Below are 24845 nucleotides of genomic sequence, written 5' to 3' on the forward strand. Positions count from 1 at the left end.
ATGATATTTTTATAAAAGCATGCAAAATGGTTAAAAGACAAAAATAGAAATGGATAGCCGGATAACTGATTGCCCACGCAAGGATTAAAGTTTCTAATTAACCCTTTCCCTACGGAGATCGTATATTTACGCTTTTAAACACGCACTGCTAATTGCAAAAAGTCAAATGCTTATCTTCATTGTCTAGTATGCAAATTTCACATATCATAGAGGAGTTCAAAGTTAAGTTATTATTATTATTATTATTATTGCTGGTTGAGGCTAACCGGGCACTCAGTCTTTGGGGACCATTATACCCGGGCCGCTAGGCAGCCTCCTTACTGGCTATGCCTTGGCAGCTGGGCTTCTATTGCGAAATTTAGAAGCACCGGCACCAGGCCAGCTGAAATGCTTAATGATGAGGATTCCGAAGTCCCCAGGATTGGTCCTGTTAAGGCCCTTAGTTCCCTCCATCTTAGGAGTGCGTGGAGAGGTGTCTCATCCTCCTTCTCACACCTCGGGCATGTCGACTCCTCTGTGAGTCCCATGCGTGCGAGGCGTTTCCTCGTGTACCAGTGTCCTGTCACTAGGCCCACGAGCATGCGCAGCTGCGCCCTGTCCAGGTGAATTAAGGTGTCACCCAGCTTCTGCGACGGTCCCTCAAGTAGGGCCCTCGTGTGTCTCATACCGTTAGCGTTTTGCCAGAGCCTGGTAAACCCAGTTCCAAACGAATTCCTGGTTCAACCATTCTTTAGCCAGGCCCTTTAACGCGTAGGTTGAGACACCAATAGGGTACTCATGGCATGGCTGGGAGCTTGTCGCCCCCAGTCGCGCCAGTTCGTTAGCCCTCTCGTTACCTATGATACCAGCGTGACCTGGTACCCATAGCAGCTTGACTCTATTATTCAGAGATAGCTGCCTCAGAGTCAGTGCACAGACCCTGACTAGCTTCGAATCTCTACTTTGTGGAGGGCTCTAAGCGCAGCAAGGCTGTCACTGCAAATATAAATGTGTTTCCTGAGTGAGCCTTTTCTAAATTGTATTTGGCGCAGGCCGAGATGGCGAACACTTCTGCTTGGAAGACCGTAACGTGGTGGCCCAGCTTGTGGGTCATTTCGACCCTTGGGCTCTCCCTCGCAATCCCGGCTCCGGTGCCAGATCTGGTCTTGGAGCCGTCTATGAACCAGACCAGCCCCCCCGGAGTCAGAATGCCGTTTGGGTCCTCCAGCCATTTCTCCCTATCTGGGAGGATTATTTCGTATTCGCGTCTGAAGAGATACTCCGTCTTGCAGCGGTGTCCACCGTGGGTCAGATGGCCGCTCTCCAAGCCGTTGCCATCACTACTAGATGGGGTGGCTTGATATCGAGCAGTGCACCCATTACCATAGTGGGCGTGGTGGGGAGCGCACCTGTTATCCCCAGCAACGCTATTCTTTCTATAGTCCTTCTGTGTGCTCCCCTCTTCATGGAGGTCCACCACACAATCGAGGCGTATGTTATAATAGGTTCAAGGATGGCCTGGTATATCCACCTAACTATCCTTGGTTTGAGTCCCCATATAGGGCCAAACATTCTGCGGCAGGCTGGGTCTGCTTGTTCACATGATTCTTCCAGGTGAGTTTTTTGCCTAGTATTACACCTAGATATTTTACCTCATCCGTGAGTTGTAGTTGCGTCCCAAAAAGATGAGGAGCCTTAAAGTAAAAGCGTCGTCTTTTTGTGAATAGGACCAACTCCGTTTTGCTCGGGTTAACCGAGAGCGAGTGTGATCGACACCAAAATTCTACAAATATGATAGCCTTCTGCAATCTCCTCACTAGATCCCTGACCGTAATAGAAAGGTCGTCGGCGTAACCCTGAACCTCAAAGCCTTCCATGGTGAGTATACGTATGAGTTCGTCAACCACGAGGGTCCACAGCAGGGGGGGCAGGACTTCTCCCTGCGGGCAGCTCCTCGAGACGTCGGCCCTCACCGCTTCCTCTCCCAGGCTTGCTGTGGCTGTTCTATTCGTCAGCATATTGTGGAACCATCTTACGACGGAGTCCTTAATATTGTATCTCCTCGCGGCTTCCTGTATGGCATCGTGAGGGGTGTTGTCAAATGCCCCCTCGATGTCGAGGAAAATGTAGAGGGCGGATTCACCGTTCGACAGTGCGCCTTCAATGAAACCTACCAGATTATGAAGTGGATTTGCCGTTTTGATAGGCGTGTTGAGAGGGGTGCAGCGGTTTGCTGACCAAGACCTGTCTGATGTACCTGTCAACCAGCCTCTCCAGCGTTTTAAGCAGGAAAGAGGTGAGGTTGATGGGTCTGTATGATTTAACAAGGTCGTAATTGTCCCTCCCTGGTTTCGGGATGAACACTACCTTGGAGTATCTCCAGGCTTTGGGTATATAACCCTTCGCTAGGCAGGATTTGAAGATTTGGCCCAGGCGCCTGTACAGGTCCTCTCTGCCCTCCTGAAGGAGTGCCGGGAAGATCCCGTCTGTGCCTGGACTCTTAAATCTCTTGAAGGAGCCGAAGGCCCACTTCACCTTGTCCGTGTTGATCACCTTCTCAGCTATTCCCCAATCTGCTGGAGCGGGGACGGTGTGCGCGGTATCTCTGCGACGCCGCCCCCGACCATGCGCTACTGAGCCCGGGAAATATGTCTGGATCAGATGTTCTAGCGTTTCTCTGTGGCTGTTCGTCAGACTTCCATTCGGGAGTCTGAGGCGATCCAACCCTGGTGAGGGGTCTTCCTTAGCCTGGCAACTATTGGAAGCGCCTCGGTCTCTTTGCAGAAAGTTTTCCAGGCCGTCTTCTTGCTGGTTCTTATTAACTTTTTGTAAGTTTGCTGGGACCTTTTGTAGTTGTCCCAGGCTGGCTCCGTATTGGCCTTCATGGCTTTATTCAGTAGTCTACGGGTGTCCTTCCTGGTTTGGTCCAATTTCTTGTTTCACCAGGGACCCTTTTGCTACTGTTTCTGGTTCTGGCAGGGCAGGCAGCCTCATAGGCTTGAGTGATGGTAGAGCTCAAGTGCTTCACCACTTGCTCAATTTCGCCTACGGTCCTGAGACGCTAACAGTGCCCCTTTAGCCTCCCTTCTAGGCCCTCTTTATATAGTGCCCAGTTGGTGGCCTTTGGGTTCCTGTAAGCTTCTCCAGTGCCGCGTTCCCTGTCACCTATTAGGTTAAAAGTAATAAGGCGGTGCTCCGAGAGTGTGCTCTCGTCCCGAACCTGCCAATGTTTGACGACCTGTGCCACCTTTGCGGAGCCCAGGGTCAGATCAATTACCTCCTGTCTACGGAAGGTAACAAAGGTAGGGGCGGAGCATATGTTGAGAATCTCCAAACCTGTGGTAGCGAGGTATTCCAGCAATGCTGTGCCTCTGCCATTGATGTTGGTACTGCCCCACACGGTGTAGTGTGAGTTGGCGTCGCAGCCGATCATCAGGTCCAGACCGTTGGCAGCACAGTGGTGTATCAGAGCCCTGAGTTCCCTCGTAGGTGGAGGGTCCACTGAGTCATACGGAAGGTACGCCGAGCAAACCACCAGCTCTGACGTATTCCCCCCGAGGTTAAGTTTAACCTTAACCGCTGAAAGATCAGTTGTGCAGAATTCGTTAAATTTCAGGGCCGCTATCTCCTTCTTGACGAAGATACAAGCCTTGTGGATGTGGCATCATAGTAGAGTGAGCCGCACCCCGTATTGAGCCCCCCTACGCGTTCCTTGTGGATCCAAGGTTCTTGTATGAGGGCTATATCTGTCTGCCCCATCGTTAAGCGACACAGGAGAATGTCCGTTGCCGCCTTGCAATGTTGCAGGTTAATCTGCGAGAACCTGGCACTTTGTTGGTGTCAGATGTGGTCCGGTCTCGCTTGGTCAAAGTAGGTGGGATTTGTTCCCTGCCCGGGCCCATTGCACCTACTTATGAGGGGGACCCCTACCAGGGCACGTCCCTTCCTTTCCCCTGGTACCGGCCTTGAGGGTATGTATTAGGGTACGTTGGTTCCCCCTTTGCACACCCAGAAGCCCGGTCCTTTTTGAGAGGATTCGGCGGCCGCCATCTCTATGTTGCTGCCTTGGGGTGAGGCGGGTGGGATAGTGTCGGTGTGGGGGGCGAGGGTTTCAGAGGGCGTTGCTGCCGGCACTCTGGGCTCCCCTTGACCCTTGTCCACCCCGCTCCCTTTCGCCTTCCCTTCCTCCATCCCCGGGGCTATTAGTCCCGGTTTACTTCCGGCGACTGTTTTGGCGTTTTTAGGGTCCTCCGTGGTCCCGGTAGGTCCCTCTCTGAATAAGGCCCTGCGCAGTCCCACGTGGACCTCATAGCCTTGCCTCTCAATGAGGCCGTGTGATGCAGGGTTAACCCCCAGAACGAGAGTGACCGAATTCGGTCCCTCTCTCCTGCTCCACACTCTCCAAAGGTTAGTGCGGAGCCCTGGGTTCTGACCTTCCATCAATCTAAGTATGCCCTCCGTCGCCACCGGAGTGCCGGGGATGACTGTAACCATCCTTTTAAGCCTCGGGAGATGCCGGCTATCCATCACCTGGAGGTCCACACCCTCCCAAGGCTTAATGTTGGCGGCAGTGGCCCTCAGCCACTCCACCGCTCCGGTGTCCGCGCAGGTCACTAAAAGCAGGCCTCCTCCGAACCGGCACTCATAGAAGCGCGGCATGGTGCCCCCCTTCTGGAGCCCACACAACGCTTCCACGATCACCTGCTCAATGGCGGAAGCCTGCGCTTTAGTGAGGGTTGACTCCGGATAGTTGGCCGGCGCAATTGCCAGCCTCCTCTCCGCCGTCAGCACCTCCCTGAAGCTAATTGGCGAAGGAAAGATCCTTCGCCGTTTTTTGGCGCATGGTTGGGTGTTTGGGGAAACGGAAGGTCGGGACCTTTTGAGCCCTTTGCCATCCGCCTCCTTGCCACCCTCCTACGACGTCCCTGCGAGGGGTTGCCCGATTACCGGGCCTCCCTTCGCAGCGGCCGTCGTCGGGGCCACCCCAGCCTTACGTGTTGTGTTCGTGGTGGCAGACCTGTCAGAGTTCCCTGGCAGCGCTGAGCACGCCTTCCGGGTCCTCTTCTTGGCTGCCCCGCAGCCAATCTGGCACCTTGTAGCTGCTTCCATGCTACCGGATCCAGATCCGGGATTTCTCCCTGATCGGCCCCGGTCGCGCCAGCCGCAGACTTGCTCTCCCCTAGAACGCCCGTCAGCGGTGTTTCGGAGGCGGTCCCCAAAATTGGGTCCCTTGCCTCTTTAACCGGCCCGCTTCCGGGTGGGTTCGTGTCTGTATTAGTGTTTGTGTTCATGTCCGTATCCGTGTCTGTCTGTGTGTTGTTTTCTTTTTTATCGTTTAACTTGTCCATATGTGTCCCACGAATAGTCGGGAAGTAAGGTTGAATACAATGGGGGAGCGCCTGGTACCCCAGGGCATCGTTCGAGACACCATTACCCCGGTGCCATCCAGCTCTCGGCACGATTACTTACACCTTAGCGTGGGGAGCTGGTCCGCGACGAGGCTTTAGCTCCCCTCCAAAGGTTTTTAGGCCCTCAGGGGTCCCTTATAGTATCCGTTGGCCGGGGCACTCCGTGGGCACACCTTCCCTATGTCCCGGTCACCTGAGGTGAACCGTTCTACGGTACTCGGGGCCCACTTCACGCACCCGGTCGTCCTCCTATCTGCCACCCGGAAACGCGTTCGGTTGGGGTTCAACCTGGATCGATCGAAGGTCGTCCTGGTTCCCCGCTCCCCTTTCGGGGATTAGGGAACTCCAAGCAAAGTTAAGTTAATATCGAGTGAAATATATTCTAATTGTAAGAATATAAAAATAATAAAATATTGACTTATGACTGTTGTATAGTCGACGATTTTTGGTTAAAGTATGCCGTACAGAAATAATTGAGAAACTTGAAACGTAAATCATTTCATAGTAGAATTATCAATATTTGCAGCTAAGCACTTTTCCTATAAAAAAAAAGTAGAGGATGAGACTTTTAATTATAAATTTAATAATTTTAGTAATTAATGAAGTACCAGTAATGGATTTAATTTCCAATATCAACGAATAAATCTGTAATATGATTATTTTAAAAAATTTATCATTTTAAGCTTCTTAACAATTTTTAATTTATAATTAAATCAGTGCTCGAATGCTTAAAATTACTTTGCAGAAATTCGATTTGATATATCAGTTGAATATAGAAGAAATAATCGTATCAAAGTTCATATCATTCCTCTTCGAAAGTCATTATAGCGATGGAACCGATACGCGGGCATACTATAAGTGTTAGGAGTAACTACTTTAACGAAATTGCTCTTGAAAGTTTGAATAAAACAATCGTACTCGAGTGCGGTGAAGCTACGAAACGACTTGGCCATTTATAGATTTCGAATTCGGTATTCTCTTCAGAGACCTCCGATGTACAGCAGTTTCCCATGGACCGAGATATTCTAGTAAAGTTCTAGAGACTTGGTGTGTTTCTTCTTTTACTGCAACGATAAACTAGTTTGCTCCAGTTTTCAGTTATGATACTGCTTAATTTACTGTCTATATTTCAAATATCAATTACAAGAAAATGAAATTCTTAAGTATGAATTCAGAAATGCAAAAAGTAAAACTCAGAAAAACGAAAATATTAATCAAAATGTTTTATCATATTTGAGTAATTGGGTAATATCATATCATTATTATTGGTTATCATCCAGAGTTTTACAAATTATCTAATTGTAATTGGATAATTAAAAATGGAAAGGATTGAAAAATTTGTTGAGAGCATTAAAGTTATATTTATTAATAAAATGGGGTATTTAGAATAAAGCTCAAATTGAAAAATTAAATAATGGTATTCCTTATCGTTATTATTATTGCAATGAGTCGTACACTCGAAATCACATCAGGACTACGTAGAAAAAATGGCGATGTAGGAGAAGCTGGTATTCTAAGAATCTCAATTTGAACAATATTAATATTAAAAGTGATTTAGAAACAAAATAATATGATTTTTATATAAAATTAGTATATAGTATAACTGAAGTGTAGGAATAACAAAATACTTAAATATTAATTTAAATTTTCCCGCGTAAACGTGTATACGCAAGTGGTGGAGAGCCATAGCCATACATGTACTGTTCGTTGCTGGCAAGTTGCCGTCCAATCAAATTCGTTGACCTACCTCCAGTCACACGTATTATGTTTATTGGCCGATGCCCTTACATCCACAAATCTATCGCGTGACGAACGTCGCTAAGGACAGACATTGAAACAGAATGAGATGAAGCAATAGTGAGCGACGATTCGGACACATTGACGTAGACGTAGGTTCGGGGTTGACATTATTAAGAAAACTGGAGTTTTTACACTGTCCATAATGTAATTTTCATAAATTTTGCATAATAACAACTGTTGTCAAGAACGAATATTATAAAAAATTCATTAATATCCCGAAAAAATCGCATGTTTATATAATAAATGTATCTTCCGCGAATATGAAAATTTTACGCCTATGCAATGTGACCGCTGACTTCTCAAGTTACGGGTTCCTGGAGGGGATTAGGTGGAGCGAACGCACAGTCCCCTTGCCCCTCTGTCGGATCAGTTTGTCGGTGCTCGGCAACTTACCAGCAACGAACAGTACTGTTCGTCCGCCAGAAAATGGCAAGTGAAAGGTATTTACGCTCTCACTCTGCCACCACGGCGCGTCACACGTATTGCCACTATTAGTCGAAGACAATGACAAAGGTGAATAACAAGTCTGTCAACTGCCGATCTTCGTCACAGAACTCGGCCAATAGTGGCGATGCGTGTGACGGCTAGAGAGGTGGCAGAGTGAGAGAGTAAATACCCTTCACTTGCCATCTTCTGGCGGACGAACAGTACTGTGCAGACAAAGAAAGAAAATGAGACTTTGTGACAAAGTGAGATGGTATGAAGTCAGCGTTGCGGCGAACTTTGAACGCGAGGCTCAAACGTGGGGACAGGGTGGAGCGAGCGAAGTGCTCTCTTTGCCCCTGTGCCGTCCCGCTGTTATTATTTCCATCTCGGCACAGTACTTATACATACATATGTATACATGAGGCCTACTTTGCTACATTGTCAATTTCCTCGACGCCACTTACGAAGAACGGCAAAAACCCAGAACGTCACTATTTTCCCTGATGAACTTGATTTGACCACGAATGTACCACGTATGATGAGTTCCATTACCATTATTATGTTAATACTTTGAGTTTTATGAAAAGCATTACAAATTTATTGTAATCAAATAATCAAAAACAAAAATGATCTTGAAAAATTTTCATAGCATTAACGTTAGATCTACTGACAACGTGAAATAAGAAAATTGAAGTACATATCGTATCCTTAGTGATTAACATATTACATAATAATAAATAAGCACCCATATTATACTTCTATAAGCTTTCTGTAACAATAATATGTATTAATTGTTAACAATTATCAAGTTGTTCCTTTTTAAAAAACGTGTGGTATTCTAAAATATTGTTCTTCAAACTTCAGATTAAAGATTAATATTAAGACTGTTCGTCTTTAATATTGATGCGTAAAGGAATAATTGCTTAAACAAAATTAGTTGAAACGAAATACATGTACATAACAGGATTCGCAACTTTTAGCGAATTCAATTAGCAATTGATTGAATGAAACGTTTCTGCTGATGTTCATACAATTTCATTTATTTCTCGATTTTCGTCGCCAAACCAAATCAATTTCGTGTTCATAATAATCAAATTAACAATGGCGTATTGAGAATTCGAAATGCGTTCAAATAAATGGGACACTCGGTGGAAATAACAGAAAGTGATTCTGAATTTTATAATTAGAACACGTTATGAAAGCTGAAAAAATGAAAATTAAATTAAATTTTTAATTAATCACGGAGCTCCATAATTTTAAGAACGTTCATAATTTTCGGTTTAATTTGGAATCACTTCACAATCGTCATTAAAATATTAATATTATATTGAGCAGTCAAGTTTTTGATTTGAAAAAAAATAAAATATACACATCGAATTGAGTATCCTCCTTTTCGAAGTCGGATAAAAAGAAGTAGATAATTTAAAAGAAAGGAGTGTTCAAGAAAAGACTTTATTTATAATTGAAATGTAATAAATCATAAATTCCGAAAACTGTGACAGCACAATTATATTATTAATATTTAATTATTTAAATCGTTATGCAACAATGTTTCTCAGATTTTTGAAAATTCTTCTTACTTTTGAAGTGTAAGGATATCGCGATATATTCCGACGTCGACTGGGGAGACCCCCTCATGATGTGGGAAGGAGTCCACATTTTTAAGCCCCTATTATATATGTACATCATGTTACTTTTGTGAAAAGTACATATGTACTTTTGTGAAATGAACTATTTAATATATGTATTTTGCGTTTACTTGCTTCTTTTCTGAAAGCATGCTGGCACGATTATTTATCTTACAAAACATACTTTTCCGAGTCTAAATATTTGTTTATTCTATGCATTAATAAATGTTCCACATGTCTTGCTTTACGTAATGTTTTAGTAAATAGCACCTTGTTTTATTACGAATGTTTAAAATCTTTGCTATAACTTCTCATGAATTTAAAAAGTAGGTGAATGACTCGATAATTTTTCAACATTCGATACATTTATTTCAATATTATTGTTTTAAACAAAATATTTTCTTATTTCAAATCTTTGCACAATTTCTGTTCTTTCTGGTTGTGAGCATGTGCATTTCAATTAAAATGTTAAATTGTTAAAGATATTTATTAAGAAAATTGTTAAGCATATTTTTATGAAACATCAAACTTCAAATGAATATGTACTTTTTTGTCATGAATTTGTGTCCGACTTTATACGTGTAGGCATCAATACGATCATTGTTTGCTACAGCTATTATCCAGTTTTTTTGTATTAAGGATAGTAATGAAGTATTTTTATAGATATTTTTGTACAATCTTAAGCTTTAAATTGAAAAGTTATAAGTGCCATTTTATAGTACTTCTATCTCATGAAATTATGTCTACATCATCCAAAATCAGCCGTTGTTTGCTGTAATCAATAATCAGCTATATTATATCAAAAACATTAATTAAAGTGCTACTTAATAATCTTTTTCAGACTTTAAGCTTCAATTTGATATAGTATAAATATTATTTTTTTAATCGCTTCAGATTGAAATCTGCTAGTTGATACGTAAAAATTTAATACAACTTTTTTCTTGTATAATTTCTGCTTGCCATAATTCATTCTTCTGGTATTTGAGAAGCTGGAAAGTCTTTCAACGTGTAACGAGAGAAGGGTGTGCACGTACGAACAATTTTACAGGGTCGTAGAGGATGGTTGTCCGTGTAATGAGCGTGTTTTATTATTTAATCCCCTTAAACTCTTCCGGATTATGGCATTTACGCCAGCTCGTCCATCTTCTGGCGAAGGTGGTTCCATCCTGCTAATTAGCATCTACGTTTGCTGGTTTCACCTGTCTGCGAAGCGTTACTTCAAAACATGCGCCTCGTTCTTCGAGTTCCAGCCATTTTTCCATTTTCAATTCACTTTTCTGCAAGCTTGGCTAATTTACACGAGCAGCATGTGCTTACCAAGCTAAAACCCTTTCACTAGTAGCTTGTTCACTATATTCATGAAAGCAATCGACGTATATATGCGCATCTACGATGAGATTCGAAACATTTCTAATCGCTTCGTATGCGTAACAACACATTCAAATTACTTGCGATGCAAACAGAATGAGAGAAGTTTTCGAAGCTTTGAAGGGCATGATAGTGTTGATAAGTTTCAAAGGCTTTTGACAATTTGCAATGGATTAAATTGTATGGTAAAAACTTTATACGGATTGGTTTTTACTTTAATCCTTGAACAGCGGAGCCTGGGTCAATCGTATCCCAAAGTTACAAAACGTATACAAGGGTAGAGGGAGTTCCCCTAGTACCGGACGGTACCTAGTATCGGACATTAGATATATCTAAAAGAACTGAAATGTGACAACATTGTTTCAACCATCAAAACAAAGGAGAGGATAAAACAAAGGTTTGACGGTTGAAACAATTTTGTCACATTTCAATTATCCTATCCTATCCTACTACTATATAAAAGGACAGCCCCTTTTTCGTTTGGAACCGCTAACCTCGAAAACTACTGAACTAATCGCTACCAATTTTTAACTACATCATCTTCATGGTCCCCGGAAGGTTTAGCAATAATAAAATCTACAGATTTTCCATTAAAATGTTATTATGTTATTAAAAAAGTGATTTATGCTATGTGAATCCCCGTCGCGCATGCGCTCTTACACCGCTAGAGTGTAATTTGCGAATCACCCACTAGATGGTGAATGGCATTCCATAAGAGAGTTGGCGAATTCAGGCTATAAGATGAGCTCACCTACTCGCCACATCAATTATTACTTCAAATTCTCGAAGTTTTTATTTATGAGAGCGAGTGAAGCCGCGACGGGGATGCTAGTTTTAGATATAGCTAATGTCCGATACTAGGTGCCGTCCGGTACTAGGGGAACTCCCCCTACTAATCCAAAGTTAAATACAGTAAAACCTCTATAAGTCGTCACTCCATTTAAGACGTCAAAATTTCTCGGTCGCTTGAGTGACGACTTATCGTTTTACTATATATCATTTTTAAACGGTTTCATATATGAAAAGAATCATTTTTAAAGCAACAATGTAAAATTTAGAAAATGAAAACAATATGAAACATAAAATTAAATTAAAATTGAGGCTTTCTCCATAGTTCGCCGTCCAAGGATTAAACAGTTATATTTTTACAACAAATTGTATTTCGATAGTTTTATTAATATAAGTTGTAAAGTTACAAATGTCTAAATTATACTGTACAATTTAAAAATGGAACGTTGCGAGTTGAAGTCACGAATATGTGATAGTGATCGTCGAACTGTTAGTGTAATTTCAGACGGTGTAAAATTTTGGTTTTCAAGCTCAATTAAACTCAATTAAAGTCCATGAAATCTCAAGATGAACATAAATCTTTCCACGTGAAAGTAATGTTCAAAACAACTTGAAATAAGTGAATGATTGAAATCAAAATCAGTGTTCCAAAATAAAACTTTGAACGATAAACTGTTAGATTATTAACTCATTATGGTAAAATTCATTATAATAATTAGAAGAAGAAACCATTAAATTTTGCGTAAAAAAGATAATAACGTTAGTAACAGATTACGACCTAATTTCAATTAATCCAAAAAGTTAAAATTGAAAGAGAGAAAGAAACATTTTTTTTCTGATTTATTAAATTAACAGATGCTTTTGAGCTAAATAATTTTTTAATTGGGAAAAAGAAAGTAGCATTAAATTTTATACTAAAAAAGTAAGGTTAATAATAAATTTTGACCTGATTTTAATAAATCTAAAATTTTATGCTGTTGTTTTGTATTGAAAGAATGTAGATAAACTCTATCCTTCTGGTTTAATGAATTAATAGATCTTTTAATCTAACTTATTTGCACCACACTTTTCCGGATTTAAACCATAAATATCTTATCACAAAATTTGAGAACATTGTGACGAACTTTTGCATGTCACAGTTGGCGAAGGATGACAGCGTAGTATAGCAAAATGCCTTGTCATGCTACCGAATTTGCATGTAATGCGTAATACAAGATGAATTAAGCATTGTTCACTTAATTACACGATGTTGCGTCTAATATTTGCAAGATGAACATGTGGTAGTCGTAGTTAGAACACGAAACCTGGAACGCTTAATTAACACAGTTTGCTAGCAACTGTTACTGAACAGCGTGTCCTAATATCCTAATACTAAACGATCGAAGTCTAACAGCCTATGAAATTTAATATCCTCATTACAGTCCCAATCGATCATTCTAACGAAAAATCATTTTATTAATTGGGTTTACTAAAATCTAATTTCGAACAATTAAAGAAAATTACGTTGAAAAGTAATCATATAGTCTTATTAATAAAAGATGAAGTTGGATTTCTGTTTTTACTTTATCAATTCAGTTTAAATTATTTTTTTTTATCCAAGTGATGACAAAATTAGATTTTATATCGTTTTATAGTATATTTTTTCTTTTTCTAAATTGATACAATCATTTTGCAACGTTTTTATTTATAATTTTATAATATTCTGCCATGGGATTTTGTTCAAAATGAAATATATTATAGTGCACTTGAAATTAGGGGAGCTTTAAGTTATCATTCTGCTGCTTACAAGTTCGTATAAAAAAAAATGTGGACCCTTAAATTTTGCGATATGTTCCCAGACTTACGAAATATACTTAATACTTTAATGGCTACTGTCTCGTATTCTTGATTTCAATATTCAACTTTTTACACGGTTATTTTTATCTATTGTGTCAGGCGCAAATTGCAATTTGCAATTTATTGTTAGTAATTTCACAGCGTACTCTAAATAAAGCTCTCAAATACAATTTTCTATCAATAATTTTTATTAATTGATATAAAAAAACGTGACACTGCGTACGCGTGAACGTCAAAGTGTTAATTGACTAAAGTTGGATGTATTAATTTTAAAACAACGTGCTGTCATGCACTACAAAATAATATTTAAAAGAATGATAAACGATGTAGAATAAAAAACTAATATACAATACAGAATCAAATTTAAATCATTATTTTCAGTGTGTTAACTGAGGTACATCATTCATATAAAAAAAATAATTAGAAACCATAAAATCGTCGTTTATCTGTGTTGAAAATAGTAAGTTCGTATCTCTCACACATGTTTAATTTGGGGTAAAAAACCAACTGCTTGTACATTTTGGTGAATTGTGTTCCTTTTCCTATTCGTATCAGAATTTCTCGTCTGCTCGTGATTCGACCACATTTCTATCTCCTGATACAATATTCTCAACTTCAGACATAATTCGTATACACCCTGATGCACAATACACTCTATCTGCTCACTCTTCAGATGAATCATGTTAACATGGTCGAATATCACTGCTGTTGGCACCGTCTTGCTTCCCAACTACTCTATTTGCAGTTAATTAGTAGCTCGTTTCTCCATTGACGGTAATGAACCACGGGAGGGAAAAAAACGATGTTCCGTTGTTGTTTATGACAACGGTGGGAAATACCGATCCATCACAGAGTAGTATAATTTTATGTGGACAATTGTGTGATAGCGAGCTAAATTTTCCTTTTTCAAACTCCTTTTTAGAGAAAATTTATTTGATTAACAAATTAAATTCATAATTTTTTATATTTTATTTTAGACTGATCATTCGAGTTTAATTGAAGAGAAATCAAAAATTTGTTATAAATATGGATAAAAATTGATGATTTGAATTGTACTTAATTGTAATTGAATTGAATTGTAATTGTAATTAAGCACGTACTTAACTCCCACATACTTCAAACGAGGAACACCTTAATTATAATTGTATAAAGGTACCATTTGTATCCTACAACATAATCGGTTCCCACATACTTAAAAGGTAAAACAAAAAGCTTAATTGTAAAATTCAAATTGTTAATGTATTATTTAAATAAATGACTGTCCGGTCCGCTCTCGGTCCGGTAAAATATAGTACAATGTAAATCTATGAGCGTATTCATACATTCCAGCTCCGATCCCGCACCGATCCCGAGCAATCGCGAAGAATATTTTCCTGAAGCCACCCTTTTTGTTCGCTCACGGTCCGTTCTCGGTCCAGTAAAATCAGGCCCTCCAAACTCCCGTATTTAATGCTGTAACTAAAATTAGTTTGGCGCAGAAAATCCAGGCGGCGCTGGTGTCGATACAAACACATAAATGATATCGGTGAGGCACACACACACAAGCACATGGTCCCAATATACGTGTGCATGGTCTTACTTATTCAAAACTTTCAAAAATAAAAATAATGAAAGGAGAAAAATGACAACAGTATATGTATAATAAAGAAAATATATTAAATTTTTACAAAAATATAATAAATATATATATATATATATCAATAATAATATACAATTAATCACAATCATACATACAATAAAACACACTCTGCTCACAGATTATACTTAATATATTAATACGATGTTAATGGTTTTATATATTGTATATGTAAACTGAATACTTACAATCTTCTTCTTCTTTTCATTTGCATCCAGGTATCTTGTTGCTCTATTTTAATAGAGGCAGCCTCTGACATGCAATATTTATTACAGCCTCTGCAATAAATATTTTCATTAACAATTATTTACATATGCTATAAAAAGCATATAAGAGTTATTATCAAATAAGTTCAGTGTTGGAACTGCTGATGTTATTAATCTTTTCCTCATGAAGTACTTTTCTTTAAAGTAGCTACTACAGATCACCCAGAATTTCAGTTTTCAGGTGGAAGCACCGACTTTGAGTTGTCACATACTTTCACCCACTGTGCCATCCTCTTCTTATCCTTTCTCTCTTGGGGGAAGAAGAACATCCTGTTGTTTTCGTTAATACACCCTCTGATGCTGCATATTTTCTTCTTCTTTCTTTTAAGATACATTTTAATAATTAAAATTAAATATATTACTAAAACAGCAATGTAAACAGTTAATACTTACTTAATTTCTATCTTCTCCTCCTGTTGCTGCATCTCATCAGCAGAAGTTATTGAAAAACCTAAAAACGTAGAAAAAATTTTAAAAAATATCTTTTTAAATAATAATAATAGTAATAATAATAGTAGTAATAATAATAATAATAGTAATAATTATAATAATGGAATTCACGAACCTGGAAATTCTGTCACCACTGTCATCCACTGTGCGGCATATTTCTTCAGTCTCTTTAAATTTTGAAACAATTGTAAAACGCGGCGACATGACGTCACGATACCTTTAGTTGTGTATGTTAAAATCAGTGATACAAAGTATGCATGTAGAGAAGCGACATTAGCGCCGCCTAGATTTTCTGCGCCGAGTTAAAATTTGCATCAAATTCACAAGAGCTTGGAGGGCCTGAGTAAAATATAGTACAATGTAAATCTACGAGCGTATTCATACTATGCGTCCGCTCCAGCTCCGATCCGATCACGCTTCGATCTCGGTCCGGACTCGATCACTCGCGAAGAATATTTTCCTGGAGCGTAATTGCGATCCCTCGTTTGAAACGCTTCAGTTTGTACATTTCCACCTTGTCTTCATAGACTGTTTACATGATTTGTCTCAATGTATTCCAAATTCTTTTCGCAATTTAAGATCGACTATTTCTAATAATATTATGCAGAATGCATGTCGTTAAAATAATTGTAGTGGCGTTTTCAGGATCAGCTATGAGTCTTCTGCAATAAATTCTGAAGGTTTGTGATAAAATCCCAAATGCACACTCGACTAATCTTCTTCCTCTACATAATCGATAATTAAACATTCTTTTTTCAATATCTTCTACACTTTTTGATCCTACATAATATTTAATATTTAATTAATATTTAAATATTTCTTTAATGGAAATGCTTCATCACCTAATATCACATAAGATGTTATTGTATTTGTTCCTGACAGCGGAGTATACTCGGGAATATTTAATTTACAACTTTGTAAACTTTTTCCAAAAGCAGAGTTCATCATTATTTTTTCCATATGAACCAATATCAACAGCAGTAAATTTATAATTTGCATCTACTAATGCCAAAAGTACAATCGAAAAAGACTTTTTATAATTGACCATCAGACCGAGAGCAGCTTGAAAGTGGCATGAGAGCGGACTGTGACCGAGTATGGATATTGCTGTACGGTAAGATTTTGCTGCATCGAGAGCGGACCGTGACCTAATCGATAGTGTGGATCTGACCTATAGGGGCGTTATGTTGGTTTTATTTTTTTTTCTACCATGTTCCACCAATTCGACATTCTTAAAACTATTGCAGCTAATAGTTAAGTAATAAACAGTTATTCTTAACTTTTTTAGTGGGTGTCACTCAAGGAGTTGTTTATAAAAATCATTTATAAAAATCAGGAAAAAAATATGTGAAATACAGCTAATAAATACCTGCTATTCGCACTTTAATGTGTTCGCATATCTTGAACAGTTTCCGAAGAAAAAGATAGTAAAGTTTAGAGTTGTTACCCTCATATCTCCCTTACCGGGGGGGTTGAAATTGCTCGCAGTTGTTTTTTGGGCAAAAAAGCATTACATGATATAAATATTAACCGAAATTATTGCTGGGGCCGATTTACCATGTTTATGCGGCTAGATCCTTTCAAGTCATGCAAAAGTTGATTAAAGAATACAGGTACTTTAACGTAATTCAAGTAAAGCTTCAGCATAAACTTCCTACTTTTTGAATTCTATACTGTCGATTTGCAAGTAAATTCATTTGACGTATGAGTGACCAGAATGAAATGTAATTTTGAATCAGATCGGACGTATAATCGCAAAGAATATAAATTTCATAAACTTTCTCACGACTTCCGTGGTATTTCGAATTCAATTTCCTTCTCGCGACACTTTTCGGAAGACTCGGTGATACGAATTTGAAAGCTTACGAAAAATATTCGTCGTGATTTCTGTATAACCACCGAATGGAATTCAAGTTCCGTTGCAATACTCGTTTCTAACTTTTAATTACGACCGATCTGCGCTATTTATCGTTAGAAACTTTTAATTCCATTTTCTGTCATCTAATTGAATCGAGTCGTTTAATTAGCTGCCTTTTGTCAGTGTTAATTCACATATGATGGCTAAACGTGAAATTTGACAGTAAATTAATCATTCGGAAGTAAGTAAGAGCAATTCAGCGAATGATGATTCACAGCTTGACGCAGTGCTTTGGTATCATTAAATTACCGTTAGTTTAAATTAACTATGAGAATAGTAGTCATTTGCTGTTAATCTTGTCATAGTCGAATGCTAATAGGAGTAATCTCTTAATTATGTATAACAATTGTGCAATGACGTGCCGTTTAATGATTACTATTCGCGGTTTGTCAATTCCTGTCTAATTTAACGTCAGCATGCATTATTCAATGCTAAAATGGTAACGACTATGAGAGATTAATTTTAATTCGATGACGTTAATCAGAGAAATGTGATGCTCATTACAATTTCGAATCATAAAAATTTGATTATTTAAAGGGTGTTCCTAATAAAGGTAATTTTTGCAAATTTGTTAAAAGAAAATTATTTAGCTTTTCGATTACTTGACTCCATAAATTTATTCTTATACATGACTAGAATCATTAAAATTTTTGTTAAATAAACGGATAAGATGCTGAGTGTCAGAATGTTAACATTTTACTTGGAATAAGTAGTAGCAATACGAATTATAAAAAATTTGGCAATATAAATCAGGAAATTGTGATATTATTTATAATAAATATTAGTGACATAAATCATCGAAAAGATTCAACATTCTATATTTTTAGTGAGGGCTGAAAGAATTCAAATTAAAATTAAAAGTAAGGTTTATAAAACGTCACAAAACAATATCCAATCAAAATTTGTAAGCTTGTGACACCGTTTTAACGATTGGTCAATCGATATGCTGTTACATTCCACGTAAAAAAAACTGTACCCACTGTTAACTAATAGGATCGTATCGATCTTCTGGATGCTATCACAAAGAACGAACGAATAACGATTAAGTCTCCGAAGGAGAAAAGTATCTGTTGGAGGATCGACGTTCGAAGAATCGAAGGGAGGAGAGTAGTTACGAGAAGGCTGTAGAAATGAGTCGAATGTTTCAGGTAGCTTGGACGAGATCCTCTTCTGAATCTCGCAAGCTGTAGCCTCCGGTAATCTTAGCTGAGACGTTTAAAAAACAAAGAAAGAAAAAAATGATGCAGTGAGTGGATCTTGAAGAGGATGCTTCAGTTCTATAGAAAAAAGCTCTCTCTTGAAAAAATTACACGTTTGTTTGTTAGCAAACGTGGCTCTATGTTAGACAATTTGTTTTGTGCTTGTATTAGATTCTGAATAACATGTTTAAAATAGGAAAAAATTCTAGCCAAAAAATTCAGAAAAGAATGTATTTAAATATAGAAATATTTCCTTTGAATATTAAGTGGCATGTGGACAATGGTTTTGGATCCCTTTCATACGTTTATTAATTATTGATACACTTTATTGTAAATACAGAACAAATAGATATTTACTATTGAAGGATGTATAATACTTCATACATTCTAAACTCAATTTGTACTTTTGGAATGGGAAGCGTGGAATTATAATAGATGGTTTCAGTAGAAGGAGAAAATGGGGTTTCATAAAGTAAGTTTGTGTGAATTATTAGAATAAGTTGGAGAATCAGTTTACGTAGATCAATTAAATGTAAATTTAAGGAATCCTAAATTTCGTTCATTTTCACGTTCTCGCCTAAAAAAAACGAGAATAAAGGTTTAAGTAATGGTTTTAATGGTAAAAGATAAATGAAGCTCCATGAAATAAATGTATGCAAATTGTTGGAATAAGTTGGAAAAGTAATTAAACCGACGTACGTAAATCGCTTTGATATCAATTTAAGACCTTAATAAGTAACAAATAATAACTATCTGACTTTTAGAAAGTTGAATACAGTTTCTAATACCAAATATCTTATACAATAATATATAATTCGAAAAGTGTCATAAGAAATGGATTGGAAGTGTTCTCTTTATCATTCTAAAAAGATTAATTAAGACTAATAGAATTTATAAATCATGTAATGAGCCCTTTTAACTATCTTGTTTTTCTTACCGTTTTATTTTACAACATTCAAAACACATTATATTTATCAAATTTTAAGAAAAGGGGTAAACGTATAATCTAAATTTATTAAATATTGTAAAGAAATAGTTAACACATTCACTACCTATTCGTGGTTGAAAATTTATTTATCATAGACCACGTTTTCAAAAATAAACCTAATTAAAATACTACAAACTTGACACATTTCAATTATAATTTTTCGTCGCAAGTATAACTTGACATTATAAAACAAAAGATTAAATGAAATTTCAAAATTTAGAGTTGATATTGTTCTAAAACATTGTTGTATATACTAAGTTGTCAAATTTAATACATTTAAAATTGAGTAAATCGCGGTCCAAGGTAACCGAAAGTTTAATTTTAGAACGGCTGCGACATTTCAACCGTTTATCGTCTTACTCGCCGAACTGTCGGTGACGACCGTAACTTTGACCGGTCCTCGAAACTTGAAATTGAAAAAGTTCACAGAAATATTGGCCTCGAAATTCGCATTATGTATTTCGATACATGTACATTGACCAATCTCCTCGGAATGCCGCCCATTTAGAATCGAAAAGTTACACGAATTCTTGCAATTGAACTACGAACGATTTTGAAATGAAATCGTTTAAGGTGAAAAATTCGAAGTGTGTATCATAAATAAAATGTGATAAAAGATACCACTAGTCATTGGTCATACTTCTTAATTGCATAGAGCTCTTGACTGTCTTGTGGTACATAAAATAAATCTAATCTCAAAAGGGAATATAAAAAATTATAAAGATTTTTCGTGAAGAAAAAGATTTGAAATAGATATGCTCTCATAGGAAATGATGAAAATAAGGTATTACAGATATTATTAAATACAAATATTCTACCATTATTTGAATAGTTCCATAATTAAACGAATAATTGTATCGTTCAATTTGTATGCAGATTCAATTTCATTATTTGTAATATCCAGGATATCTATTCGAACATTATTGATCATAAAGTCGCTGCAATAATTATGGAACATTCATAGATTATATTAATCTAGAGTTAACATGGAATATTTGCATACAGTATTTATAGAACTCTATGCATACTCATTTTATGTGCTAAACTAATTTCAACGCTTGTAGTATATATGGGGCTCTACGTCAAGGATATAAGCTAAAGCAATAAATTTTTTTTGCTTTTTATATGTAATTAGCAGAACGAAAATAACCATCCTGTTTTTACTTTGTAACTTGTTTCGTGTGATACGAATAGTCAATATAGAACTCGTAAATGTGATCAAAAGCGGAGTTTGCCTTAATTAAAAAGCAACATATTTTTATAGTTAAAAATATTAATGTAACATCAATTGCATAGAGTGGTTATTAATAACGATACAATGTAAAGGAAATGAAAAAAGAAATTCGATTAAATATTCAACTGATATAAAGTTTACAATATTAACTAACCACAGAAAAACTAAATTAAATTAGAAATTTAAAATCATGCAAATAATGTTTAAAACTTTTGTAGTTAAATTGATTGACGTAATCTACTTCTCAAACATATTCTAATAATTTGCACAAACAAATTTTATAAGACCCCATTTTTCTTTCTATTGAAACAATCATATTTTTAATGCTAAAAGAATAAATTGTTATTTAGTCGTTAACATGCAACGTCATTATTAATATTATTATTAATGAATTAATTTTGAAACGGTGGATAGCTCTTATCATCAGCGATTAGTAACGAGAAAATCTCGCCATCAAAGAACATTATACACAGTCAGATATTATCCTATCATACTGTAATTGACATCATATGAAAGTAAAATTCTTCCCTTTTAAAATACATTTTGTTGCAAGTCGCTAAGTCGTTCCATTTTCGAGATATCGTCATTTGAGGATACCCGTAATTTCGATTTACCCTCTCTCTCTAGATACTCCATTACTGACCTGTCGCAAGCTCAGGCGCCGTTATAGCCAATACCAGCCGACAAGCCTGTTTTTTATTACTACTACTACTTACTACGTGCGTACGCATTTCCAGAGGAAAAGTAGATCGCGCTGCTGCCGAAGTTATCAATGGCCATTCAATAATAGACAGTAGGTCCATAAATAGGTTTCATACGCACTCATTTGAAGCTTTACATCTCGGGAACGGTTTGCTATATCAACCTACATCTAATTGCATTTTAATTGTCAGAATACTTAGAATTATATAGCAAATGGATGCTGGGTCATTTTGACTCGTAGTGGGAAAAAGCTTTATATAAGTTGTTTAAAATTAGCCTTTATACTGAGGTGTCTGTTAGACTCTTCATTATAATATGACGAATTAAAAATCATTCCTTTTTATTATTAATATTTTTTTGTAGTTAAATTAAAAAATGTACTAAATATAATAAGGACATTTCAGTGTCCTAATTAAATTATATAGTATTACTACTTTTGCATTAAAAGTATAAAATAATTGAAATGTAGTAATTATGCTTCATATAATGTTTTGTTTTAAAAAGTGTTGCATTCTAAGATCTATTTAACTTATTTGTCCAAAATGAAATACTATTTCAAAAGCACTTTTTCTTGTATTTTTTGAACAGATTTAAATTAAAACTTTCATTCTCTCTGCTGACGTATTCTGTTTTAAAATAACATGCATGCTTGATTATGCATAATTCATATAAAATAGAATTTTCATTTTTGAAATACTGATAGATACAGAAATTCATAATTATGTATATAAAATATGTAGTTCACGTTTTAATTACATTTTCAAAATAATTTTTGCATTTGATAAAAGAGACTCCGGAAGATTTAAAATAAATATAAGAATATTCCATGCAGTTGTATTATTCTACATGTTTTGCTTTCATTTCTACCGTATTTCGTAAACTATAAAAAGACGACAAGAGAAATGGCTGTTTAAGAATCAAACGTTTCAGTGTCGTTTAAAGTAAAGAAGAGCTCTGGCGAAATAAATCACTTTCTGATAAATTGCATGGAACGCTGTAGTGACGCCAATCGCTGCAATGAAACCATCAAAGAAAGCGATATATTTACCTATAAATCAAGTGTCGCTTACGAACCCTGAATAATGATTTTATCGGTATGTGCTTTAGAACATCAATAATCCAGATTTATATTCATTTCTCCGCGAACCTATCATGACAAATTTACTTGGAAAACAGCTCTTTGTGTAAACGTAATTATTGCTTTGTGCAGGCAGAGCAATTAACATTTGAAATTGTTGCTTTCAATGAATATTCGTTTTATTACTGTTCTATAATGCAGTATGATTATTTCCAATGAATAAAATAATTTGTATAAAAGTTTGTACATTTCGTATCATATAAAAGTTTTTAAATAACAAAAGCGCTTTTAATAAAACATATATGAGCACGGAAAAGTTTGAAATTTATGAGTTTTATAATAATGCTTTATTTTTACAATAAAAAAACAATTCGTTTGAGTTCAATTTTGTAATATTATTATTAATTAATTAATTTTGAAAGATACTTATTTTTTAATTCAGAATATAATAATGGCACCTTTGAGTTTTTTTATTATATCTTATAAAGAATTTTGATTAATTTTTAGAATTGAAATATACCTCCTTTTATGATTTTAAATAATCCCAAAACTTCGTTCACCTCTATATTTCACTGAAATATGAATAATATCCAACGTGATTGGCTATCTATTCATTTTTGTATGCATTCAAAATTCATACGATATTTCTTTAAAATATTCGTTTCACCTATCAGCCACGTGATACTTCAAACGAAATGTGAAATTAAACGAACTTTGCGATAAACATTAATGAGTAATAGCAAGCGGCAATGCTTTGAAATAGAAAATATGAATAAAATATGTGTTCATTTAAGTACGACGATTTCATATTTTTGATAACGAAGGTATAGATACAGAAAGCACGTAAAACTGAAATAAAAGTAAATGTATTACGTGAAACATTATATGTTTTGGACATAAAATTCGAGAATTATAAACTGATAATTATCACTTGTAAATTTGTTGAAAAATAATATTTGATGTTCATGTTTATTAATATTTTGTTGACGTAAAAAAGCTCTAAATAATTAATTGCAACAATTAAATTTTGTATTACAATAGCAGCAATTTCAATGAGACATAGTAAAAAATTTTTAATATCTAGAAAGAAATTTAAAGAAGTGATTCAGTCTGTAGTTTAATGTTGATAATTATAATTATTTCGCAAATATTTTAATATATCTCCTATTATAATTAACGTTAAATCTCTGAGAAAATTACAAGAGAAATTATTTTTATGTAATAAGCATAAGATATTTATATATCTTCATTAAATATAAACAAAATACACATGAAGAATAGAGTACAAAATTAACAATAATAGAAATATCTAGAGAAAGTTGTACGAGAAGTTTTGTCTTTGATTTATATGACGCGGTACACGAATAATTAAGTGGGCAATTTTCGCTAAAGGATATAATTGCGAAACCAAATAATTAGAGCTGGCTAATTATAATTCTCCACAAATACTTGGCCGCCGTACGAAGCACACTACCTCAGACTAAATTCCTTAATTATCTTATTTAACGTATTTGCCAAGTTGGAAGTAGCAACATAAGCCGGATGCAAAGGTACATGCTTGCTTCCCTGTACCCTGTCTTTACGGACTGCTTTTTCAACTAATTTATAGGAAATTTCTCGGCGTAAAGCTAAGATGCGTCGGTTTAACAAGTTCACGTGGATACTTAGCTAAAATTTCCCTCTATAAATTTTCAACTTTCCGTGTCTCGATTTCAATCTACTAACTATCTTAATAGGTACAGAGCTTTCCATTTAATACAAACTTTGCACATACAAAATAATGCTGATTTTTTTAACTAAAAAATAATAATTTCTATTTATTGATAAGAAGTTAAAAAATTCAGTGCAATTTGTAATTCAGTGCAAATTATTTATTGTTGCTTACTTTTGCAAGGTTCTGATAATACTAAATAAAATATACTTACAAGATAAATAAATGAATCAAAATTAAATTTTCGAACAAGCATTTGTTGGAAATACTTTAATGTCCAATTAAGTTGATATGAAGTATGCATGTAACGTGCAACAAATTCAGATATTTTTTTCATCTTTTTATCTAGTTCGCACAGAACGAGTGTACAGGAAAATCATGGAACGTTTAATACTTTATGTACCATGAACTGCAAAGCGTTTTGATAAA

General features: G+C 36.2%; 1 protein-coding gene across 10 annotated transcripts in view; it reads left to right on the plus strand.

The window, feature by feature from the left end:
• The window catches only part of LOC117609068 (neural-cadherin), a 325378-nt gene that overhangs the window by 218382 nt on the left and 82151 nt on the right, over window positions 1-24845 (plus strand). The gene's annotated exons all lie outside the window — the stretch shown is intronic.

The sequence above is a fragment of the Osmia lignaria genome, chromosome 14, assembly GCF_051020975.1.
Source record: "Osmia lignaria lignaria isolate PbOS001 chromosome 14, iyOsmLign1, whole genome shotgun sequence".
NCBI lineage: Eukaryota > Metazoa > Arthropoda > Insecta > Hymenoptera > Megachilidae > Osmia > Osmia lignaria.